This window comes from Lactuca virosa, chromosome 6 (genome assembly GCF_052849685.1).
Source record: "Lactuca virosa cultivar CGN04683 chromosome 6, Lactuca_virosa_CGN04683_v6, whole genome shotgun sequence".
NCBI classification, from domain to species: domain Eukaryota; kingdom Viridiplantae; phylum Streptophyta; class Magnoliopsida; order Asterales; family Asteraceae; genus Lactuca; species Lactuca virosa.
The window spans coordinates 26,013,222-26,024,328 of NC_136431.1; the positions used below are offsets into that span (position 1 = coordinate 26,013,222).

At 35.8% G+C, this 11,107-nt stretch overlaps 1 long non-coding RNA gene across 2 annotated transcripts; it reads right to left on the minus strand.

Moving 5' to 3' along the window:
* Positions 1-2,143: 2,143 nt before the first annotated feature.
* LOC145121274 (uncharacterized) lies at positions 2,144-10,369 on the minus strand. 2 transcript variants are annotated; one of them, XR_013714581.1, is made up of 4 exons: positions 10,273-10,369; positions 2,911-2,960; positions 2,715-2,779; positions 2,144-2,445 (listed from the first exon to the last, which is right to left on the minus strand). It is a non-coding gene; the product is annotated as an uncharacterized LOC145121274 (long non-coding RNA). The 2 variants fall into 2 exon arrangements; XR_013714580.1 differs by having other exon boundaries at positions 2,715-2,785.
* Positions 10,370-11,107: the final 738 nt, after the last annotated feature.

Below are 11,107 nucleotides of genomic sequence, written 5' to 3' on the forward strand. Positions count from 1 at the left end.
TTGCACATACATGAATGGTGGTGGCATTTGTACGTACGACTGCACATTTCTTTGCTGATGTTTTTATTGTTGCTAAATGTTGTTGTAAAAAGGGTGGTAGGACTTGCACGGTTAGTTCGTTGTTCCTAGGGGTTGATTTAGATGACCTTTTGGATATGTTTGGTTCTCCCATCTGGAACTTCTTGTTGTTTCTACCATGATAGACATTGTCTGTCTCATTTTCTTTCATTTTACGAGTGATTGCCTGTTCGATCCTTCTACGGTGTGCACATTTGTCTGAGAAGGATTATGTGTTGTTTGTTGAGATGGGGTTATTGTCGGTGGTGTGGTGCTCGGTGTTGTTGCATTTGGATTGATCGATTGGATTACGCTAATCATACTGAAATGTGAGTATGACAAAGGGAGCGAGGTTTGTTGATTGCCTTTCATGATTATTAAGGATGACATCAATGTTTCTATGTAGCCTCCTGGATGCTTTATAATAATCTGTTCGTCTAGTCTCCTAATGCACAAACAAGAAGGAACGCTGCAAAAGTAGACATATGATAGGTTAGAAAGTGATACCGAGGTATAAACCCCGATATTGCTCTTCGATGCATAAGTTAGATGTGAATTGTGAATGCTGCAAAATTGCTTATTGAAAGAAAAGTTTTTCCCTTACCGGTGTGTGTCATGGTCTTTATATACAAACGAAAGAGTCCGGGTTCTTGTTTTATTGACCGAGTTATGATTTTATTCATAGGTTGCAAGGGTAGTACCCTTCATTAAGTAATTATTTTCTTTTATGTGTTTCCTGAGATTTTGCATAAAGATTGGTACCATGTTTCTATAAAAGTAATGCTTTTTTTTGTGTTTCCATGCTTCTATAGGGAGTCGATCTGGTGGGCTTACTGTGTTGGTTAGACCTTTCTTATTGTTGTAGTGTCACTTTTATGTATGGGCTTACCCCATACACCATTAGTTTGTATTGTTTATAAACTATAATTCATTGTTGGAATTAATAAAAAAATTTACCCATTATAATTTCTCAAGAGAAAAACACAAGCCATTAAAGGGAAGATAATATTTTATTATACAAAACCAAAACATAAAATTGTTTCTTATACAAAATCAGAAATTAAAATGTTTTTATTATACAAAATAATAACATAATAGCTTTGTTGCGTATTGGAGGATAATAAATTGAGTTTTTCATAAAACCACTAATGCTAGGTAACCGGCTATTAAGGGTCTCCTTGTAACGATGGTAATCTTATTTTAGAAATGGTCGGGAAATACAATGGTTTTCTTATACAAATTAATAACGTATTGATATTTTCAGATATTGAAAGGATAATAAGTTATTGTATTTGTAGGGTTTTTCTATAAATTTTTGAGAAAATATGACCATTTAGCATATTTTTACAAGAAGAGATGTTTTTTAACTATTGTTTCTCAAGTTTCCCTATGTTCGATGTATAAATAGTTTACTGAGGCTTGTTCGACACGAAATGTTTGAGAACGTTTTGGGAGCTTTTAATTTCTAGCGTTTCACAAAACGTTATAGCGTTTGACAAAACGTTATGTTTTGAACCAAAAAAACCTTGTTTGATACTACAAACTTTTAGCGTTTAATTAAACAAAACACTCAAAATTTAAAAGTTAAGTCATTAACGTTTAACAAAACGCTACCAGCTACGATTTAGTTTTTCCAAACACTATCCGAATATAAATCAATTATATAATCTATTTTGAGATATGTAAAATTATAGTTCATACGGAAAATAATAACAAATAGATTTTGGAATTTCAAGGAGCATGTGCACATCTGTTGGATTTTAATCACTACAACTATCACGTGAGGATAAGTGTAGATCCACTACAAAAAGAGAATAATTATTTCCTAAAAACTTATAAAGTCTATTAGCTTTATAATTTCAACTTTTACTTTTCAATCATTTCTGTTTCTCGTTCTTGATCATGTTATACATATTTCAAAATACAAAAAAGTGATTATGATATGATTCATTTGTAATACTCATACATTACATGTTTTTCCTATTTACTTAAAGATAACATAACATTATTCGAAATTCTTCAGAGTTTTTTATTCAAAGTTTGTATGTTTCAAAAAAATAATAAGAAAGCTTACTCTATTGTCGGAGCTTTTTCATCCAATTTATTTTTTAATCAACCTTATAAATCTACTAGTTGAATATTTTTACACTATTATGTTGGGTCCTAAAGATTTACATCTAATAGTTAATTCCCAATTGCCAATGAGGTCCTGAGGTCCGGTTCAACTTGGTGGAGACACATTCCAGTTTTTCCCTCCCAAGGATTTCAGGAGTAATGATGCTGAGTTCTATCTGTATCCAAAGCAGTGAAGTCTCTTAATGGGAAACTGTGTTGTTAGGGATGTTGTTGTTATCTCTTCGGTGAGGGATAATGCCCTATCAGATGTCACTGCCCGTTGTACCAACCCGTCATTCAAAAAAAATTGTTAGTTCCCAAATATAGACGAAAAACAATACAATATTCCAGATTTATGTATCCAATAATAAGATGGTGAGAAAACTCTACATTTATGGAGCTCTATTGTATTATTTGGAGTGATGAGTTAGCGTTAACTTGTAACGAAAAATCTTAACAAAAAGTGATATTCATAACTTTTTTTTAGAACGGCAGAAATTTTATTAAAAAAGTAGCAAGAAACTAGATTAAAAAGCACTTACATGGAAGATATAGACAAAAAGAATCCTGTAATCAAGCAACCTCGTTGACTCTAGCTTCCCGATACCTAAAACTAGCCAAAACATAGCTTTGAGAAACCACATTATCAAACAACAAACTCTTTTTAGGCTTAACTCAACCAAATAAAAAGGAATTACGAAAACACCAAATAGACCACCATAAAATGTAGAAAACAACCTCCAAAAACTCCTTACACACGCTAGATATGGCCAACGCATCAACCAATCCTGAAACGAGAATAGAAGAGGAACCAGTAAGTTCCACCGTCTACATAATAACCGTAATAAATATATAGCCATGTCACACTAATAAAAAAGGTGACAAAATATTCTCCAATTCCTTGTCGCAGATAGAGCAAACAATAGAATTTATCTCCAAGCCTCTAGAAGAAAGATTATGCGTAGTGGAAAGTTTGTTCAATGAATGCCATCAAACAAAAAACATTAACTTTTATAGGGGTTAAACGACCCCATCTAGTCGGAGACTTCGAACAAAGGAGAAGATGCTTATGAACTTTGGCTCTAGCGGACCCCACAAAAACAAACCCAAACTATTCATGGACCAACTCCATCTGCCATCTGAATCTGAAAGCAAAACTTAAGACGACAACGAAGAAAATCAAGGAACCACAATCCCTCAATACCACATCTCGGTCTCATTCTAAAAGAAGGATACAACTCCGGTTGTTGTAATTTTAAAGCAACAGAAGCATGCTTGTCCATTTCCAAAGCATATAAACGATGAAACGTTTTCTTTAACGAGCCATTACCAATCCAATTATCCTCCGATAATAGCATATTAGCACCATTACTGATTACTCATTGTGAAAAAAGAAAGTGAGCTTGTTTAGTCAAAGCTAGGGACTTACTTACTTTGCCTAATCTTCGAATGTTATGTTTCGATGAAGGTTTTGATGAGTTTGACATTCTTTATGTTGGTGGTCTTTGGGTAATGTTTGAATTCAAGCACAAACAAGTTTGTAAGAGTTTTCTAGCAAGTGATGCAATGGATCATTGAAAAACGCCCTTGGGATAGAGATTTTGTGCCCCCAGAAAGATTAGTGTGGGTTGACGTGGGGAACCATTATACATCTAGATGACAACTTGGGAGAAGATGTATATAGAAACTGTATATGTGTTTTGACTACGTATCAATGAATTATTTTAGAAGTGTTGAAAGTTAGTTTTGATGGTCATTTGTTCTTGATTAAATTAAAAGAAGCTACAAGTTGGACTTTGTCCTTCTCATGTGATTCTTCTAAGCCCAATTTTGATAAAGTTGAAGATCATCAAAATTTTCAAGAATAGGAGATTTTGTTAGATGTAATGAAAAGGATGAGGTTCGTATGACCCATTTCGAATCTATGATATTTTAGAAAAAAATGAAAAACGATGAATGTTTTTAGAATGATCTTTGTGAAAATGGAAGGAAATTTTTTTATAATAATGCACAATTGGAGGGGCATAATCGGAAATCTTTTCTTGCAAAATCAAAACATGTTAGATCCTTTGTGTCGAATGTTGATCATCATGAAGCCTGCTCTCAAGCCCGTACAGTTGGAATAGAAACCTCGTCACATGCTGTTTCTTCACACCCAATACCGACAGTAGAGGCTCCTATTGTCATCATTGCTGATACATCAACTGTTGTCCCTGCAGCTTCGACTGTTGTTGATGCCGTTTTTCGTCCACAATAGGTCCGTCTAGGCCTACTATGATGTCTTCTACCCCGAGTAAGAAAGTAGGTGCTGAAATAAATAAAAAAGGTAGCAGCTCCGGTGGGAATTTCTGGTGGTTTTGTTAGAATTTTGAGGATTGTAGACTCGGAGGATAACCTTTCACATCCACTGGGCTTTTTTAATTTCAAGAATAATAATGGGTATTCAGAGAATTCTTTTAATAATTCCTTTTTTTGAATGAAATTCTAAAAACCTTAGACATCGGGAAGTATATGGGTTATTATTTTAACTACTATTTTGAATGTGTTAAAGAAATAGTTGAAGGGAGCGAGAATAGACCGGTGTTGAAATGAATTGTCTTTCCATCATCATTCAAGGAGCGGGCTATAAAGATAAGTGGAGTTGGATTATAACTTTATGTCATAAACATAAAGTTAAATTTTTAGCTATTCAAGAAATGAAGATGGAAGTTACTGATTTACATACGGTGAGGTCTTTTTGGGGCAATAATTCTTTTTCTCATGCTTCATCTCACTCTCGTGGTGCTTCGGATGGTATTCTTGTAATTTGGGACTTGGATCGTATTTTGTCTTAAGAAAATTTATTCCTCTGATCATTTTCTTGCTATTGAGGCGGTGTGGTCAATTACGGGATTGGAGGTGTTATTCATTACAGTTTATGCTCCTCAAGGGGCAGGCTGTAAGAGACAATTAGGGAGGGATATCATTCTCTTAATTATTTCTCATGGGGAGTGTGTGTTAATGTGTAATTTTAATATCCCCCGAGATGAGTCGGAGAGAATGGGGTCTCAATTTAACATCATCACAACGAGAAACTTCAATGAGTTTATTGCGCAGGTTGACTTGACATATATTCCTATGGGTGGTCCTCGTTTTACTTGGAGTGATAAGTGGGGATCTAAATTTAGCAAACTAGATCGTTTTTGGTTACAAACGGTTTATTAGATTCTTTTCCTCATCTTTCTGGTATGGCCTTGGAGAAACAAATCCCAAACCACATGACTATTCTTTTATTGGAGCACAATGTGGATTATGGTCTAGTTTCCTTTCGCATGTTTCCGTCTTGGTTCGATATGGATGGTTTTGATGGGGTAGTTCGAGATTCTTGGTGTCAAAAGCACTTAAGGATGGTTTCTTCCCGTCCTTGGATTAAATTTAAGAAGAAATTATAGCTTCTTAAATCTAATCTACGTATTTGGCATGCTAGTAGTTGGGTCTGGATGAGTTCTAAACATAAGGAGATTCAGGAGGTTTTAGACTCTATTGATATTCGGCTTATGGATAACGGGGGCACGATTGAGTTACATGAACAAATGGTTACTGTTCTTAAGGAACTCACTAATTTAAATCATATTACCAAATTAGATTTGGCTTAAAAGGAAAAGATCCAGTGGGGCAGTGAGGGTGATGAAAACTCCGGTTACTTTCATGTATCCATAAAGAGTAAGAGGTGTCAAATGGCTATTCGTGATGTGTTACGAGATTGGGTGTGGATTGATGACCTGATTATTATGAAGGAGGAATTCATAGATTATTATTAGTCTTTTTTTTCGAACCAGAAAGAGCCTCGACCTACTACGTATTCTATTCATTTCTCTACTTTATCGGAGTCTTAGATTTCTTTTATTCATGCTCCTTTTACTAGTGAGGAGATTAAACAGGCGGTGTGGGATTATGGCTCGACAAAGGCTCCCGGTCTAGATGGGTTCTCTTTTGGTGTCTTTAAGACTTATTGGGATATTTTGGAGGATGAAGTTGTTGATTTTGTTTCGTATTTCTATACTCACTCCTCCATTTTTAAGGGGTGTAATGTTTTGTTTTTTACTTTGATCCCGAAGGTTAGAGGCCCAAAGACTGTCAATGATTTTACACCTATTAATCTTATTGGTTGCCAATATAATATTATTGGCAAACTTTTAGCTAATAGACTGGTGGAAGTTATTGGGACCGTGGTCGGTATGGATCACTATGCCTTCATTAAAGCCATACAGATTCTTGATAGGCCATTTCTTCTTAACGAGATTGTTGCTTGGAGCAAGGTTTCAAAAAATCCTCTTTTGATTTTCAAAGCGGATTTGAGAAAGCCTATGATTCTTTATCTTGGGTGTACCTAATGGAGATTATGCAGATTATGGGTTTTGGTTCGTTTGGATTATCGAGATGTTGTCGTCGGCTACAAGTTCAGTTCTTGTGAATGGGTGTCTCTTACTCGAGAATTTTGTATGCATAGAGGATTGACACAGGGTGATCCTCTATCACCCTTTCTTTTTTGTTTTGGCCATGGAAGGGTTGCATGTCACTTTGACTGTAACACCCTGTTTTTTAGTCGTTCCATTGTTCGGGGCCATGACCCGAAGATCAATTATAATAAGGCTCCGGGCCTTGGGGAAGGAGAGGTTTAGACCCATTTGGATGTGGGTAATGTAGATTATGTGATCCAAGAGTTTGGTCTGTGCTTTGGAGCCCAAGGGTATAATGGGAAAAGTGGTGTTTCAGACTACTTTTATTAATTAAGGATTTTAGTTCGATGTGTTTTAAGTTAAAAGTAATTAGATAGGATTGTAGAGCTCCTCAATACCTTTCCGTGGATATAAAGATCATCGAAATTGGAGCTGAAACGATGGAGTTATGACTATTTGAAGTTAGGATGGTTTTGGGTTAAGTCGCGTACACTGGGCATACGGGGAAGTACGTTGGGTGTACTAGACTATCCATGAGTACGTTGAGTGTAACAAAAATAAGTTGGACGTACGCGATCAGTGCCTAAACCCTATTTTTGTGGTTTGAGCCCTATTTAAGCTCCTTAACTTCCCCAAACCCATTACATTCTCAACCTCCACCTCTCAAATACCCTCCCTTGAAACCTTAACCCTAGTTTGAGCCTTATGAGCAAAAAGAAGGTGTTTTTAAGTGCTGTGGAGTGTTCTTGGTGCATATTGGAGAAGTGTTGGTTGCTCTTAATAGAAGGACATCATTTGAGGACTAGATCTGGAATTTGGACGAAAGAGCTTAAGGGATTAAGCTCTTAATAGAAGGAAATGATGGCTGAACGTATGCTGGGCGTATGCTATGGTACACAGGGTGTACGAGGTTAACACCCCGTTTCTGGTCAAGGCTTGAGTACGCTAAGCGTACAAGCTGAGTACACTGGGCGTACTCAGCTGAGTTGACTCGGTTGGGTTTTTAGACTTTTTCGACATTGACTTGTTTTTTGACCAAGTTTAACCTAAGGGTATTTTGGGTATATTGATTATAAGTTAAGTTTGGTCATATTCCAATGAATAGGTGACCAGTAGAGCTGATATTCTGAGCAGTGTCTTGTTCAGCGATCTTTCTGGGAGGTGAGTTTCCTCCACTGTACTTGTGGGTCGAAGGCACCACTAGATTATGTTAGTAGGATGATAGGTTTCTTCGTGACAATTCCATGTTATGTATGTTTATGCATGTTTCCTTCGTGACTTTCGTTGATATGGTTGTATGCTTAGCTGTAGGGGTGAAATAGACCCGATACCGAAGGGGGTGAAATAGACCCAGTACCGGTTGAAAGATACCGAAGGTGGTGAAATAGACTCAGTTATGTTTTGATTGTTATGTATGTTTGGTATGAGGTATTTTGGGGAACTCACTAAGCTTTGTGCTTACGGTTTTACGTTTATGGTTTCAGGTACTTCCGGTACGAAAAGGAAATTCCCGACATGACTGCACCGCATCCACAAGAGTTTTATGAATTGACAATTTCCAATATTACTTTGATCTTTAAATAATATATTCATTTTGATTGGTTTTAGAACAACTCGTTTTTATAGTTTATTGTTTGAAAAATGAAAATTTTACTATGAAATTTTAGGACGTTACATTGACCATGATGTGTATGGCCAATGTTTATAGGGTGATTTCCATTAGGGGCATTGATATGTCTCATCTTATTTATGCCGATGATGTTGTTTTGAAGGTTGCGTGGGATCAAACGAATGCACTTCACATTGTTCGTATTCTTAGATGTTTCTTTATGATTTCAGGTCTGAAAATCAACTTACTCAAGAGTAAGTTGTCCGGTGTGGGTGTTAGTGCGGATCAAGTTTCTTCTATGGCTTAGCATATGGGGTGTGTCTCGGATACTCTTCTTTTCACTCATCTGGGAGTGAAGGTTGGTCAAAATATGTCTATAGTTAGAGCTTGGTCTTCTATTTTGGGGCGCTTCAGGAGTAGATTGGTGGGTTGGAAGGCAAAATGTATTTCTATTCGGGGACGTCTTACTCTGATTAAGTCTATCTTGGGGTCCTTAGGCAGCTGTTTGATGTCCATTTTTCATGTTCCTATCATGGTGTTGAACTCATTAGAGAGGATAAGAGCTTCTTTCTTTTGGGGAGCTAATTTGGATGACTGTCATATGCATTGGGTTTGGTGGGATAAGGTTCTTGCTTCATGAGATGATAGGGGTTTGGGCGTTCGTAGTCTCTTTACTTATAACATGGCTTTACTTCTTAGGTGACGATGACATTTCTTTCATTACCCATATTTGATGTAGGTTAGGGTGGTGAAAGTCTTGTATGGTTTGGAGGGTTAACCTTATTCTTTGATTTCGAAGAGAAAATGAATAGGTCCTTTGAATAGCGTTACAGGGATGTTATCTAATCTTAGTGATCGTGGTTTTGATTTTCAGGCGGTGTGTCCTATATAGATAGGGGATGGGGCACGTACTTATTTTTGACACGATATCTGGATGGGAGACATCCTACTTGCTGTCTCTTTTCATAGGTTGTTCACATTGGAAAACCATCGTGCTTTTACAATCAGAGACCATATTGCTTTAGGTTAGAGTGTTAATAATTTTAGATGGTTGCCTAGGGGTGGTATTGAACAAGCCTACTTGGATGCTTTCTCTAGGTTGATGCAGGACGTTCAGCTTACTGCTGCACCATACATATTTGGGTGGTCTCTGGATATATCTGATAGCTTTTCAGTCTCTTCGGCTCGCGCTTTTTTGGATAATGGTCTGATTACTTCAGGTGATATGATTACTAAATGGAATAATTGGGTTCTCATTAAACTCAATATTATGATTTGAAGGATACAACTTCAGAGTATCGCTACGAGAGATAGATTATCTTCCAGGGGTATTATGGCGGCGATGATTATGTATCTGATTTGCTCTTATGCAGTGGAGACCATTGACCATCTTTTTCAGGGTGCTCTATGATTATGAATATTTGGAGTCAAATTGCTATTTAGTGGGGTTTACGTCCTCTAGATTTGAGGGGAAGACATCGAAAGGTTTTCGATGCTGTGATTTTGACAACGTTTTGGTGCATTTGGAATTTTTAGAATGTCACCATCTTTGGAATGGCTATCAAAAAAAAAGTTTTTATTATTTGATGATATCGTATATAATACTTTCTTTTGGGTTTCTAATAGATGTAGTAAAACCAAGTTAGCTTGGCTTCCTAACCATGTTTTTGCTTTGAATTTCATGTAATTGTTTTATTTTCTAGCTCCTTGCTAGTTTAATATAATTTTGCCGTCCAAAATAAAAATTAATAACAAAGATCGGAGTAAGAATAAATAGCTAGATGCAAAATCAAACCCTTAGTATCTCATCCACTTGGTTCTCTAACTTAGATGTAAAATGGAAGTTCATAGCATAAATCAAAGGAAAAATAAAACCCATATATAAAGTTGAAGCCTCTTCTCCCCTCCACTCGCTTCACTAACCCGTATGTAAACTCCAATAGTAAAATTATACCTTGTTCTCCCGTGTACCAAATTCAAGTGAAGAAAGAGACATAGTGGTCAGTACAAAATCAGAAGGAAAAACAAACCCAATACCGACAATCTTCTTACTTGAGTTTTCGAGTGGTGAGCACAAATTCAGAGCTAGCCATGTTCTTGATTCATTATGGAGAGAGAAGGAACAAAAAATAAAAGAGAGTTATCCGACACCCACCTAAGCACAAAATCAGAAGAAAAAACAATCCTATATAAAGAAGAAGGCCACTTGGAATTAAAAATGAATTAAGCTTCACATATACGAGATGAATTAAGTTTTATTTTAAAATTTTTAAAAAATAAAAATGCCACACATACTTGGAATAACCGAGACTAGGTGTAACTGAGCCCAAATTAGACATTTTCCCTATTTTAACCGGCAAAATGATATTTACGAAACTAACGTAAAAAAAAAAAGATTAATAACCAAATGAAATTAAAAAGTAGTAGTTGATTGGATAACAATAATATTAAGCTTTAGTTTTTAAATTAGGGTCTTATTGTTTGTTTTACAGAGTAATTTGTATATAAATCCTTGACAAAGATTGTTATTAGAGGTGACAATGGGTCGACCTGGGTTGGGATCGGGTTCAACCCATTTAATAATTGGGTTGAAAATTTTAAACCCTACCCAACCTGTTTATTTAAATGAGATTATATTTCCAACCCAACCCAATATTTTAGATAAATGGGTTGTCACTGGGTTAATCTGTTTATGTAGTTCCCGACCCAACCTATTAAACAAATCAGTTAAACTTGGGTTAACCCATTTAAAATCAATTAAATAAATTATATATTATACCACTTAAATTATAAAACGTAAATAAAACTTCATATTTATGACAAAAGCACAATCATAATTCATAAATACAAATAAATTGTTCAAATAACATTAAAATGTTTAGTTTCA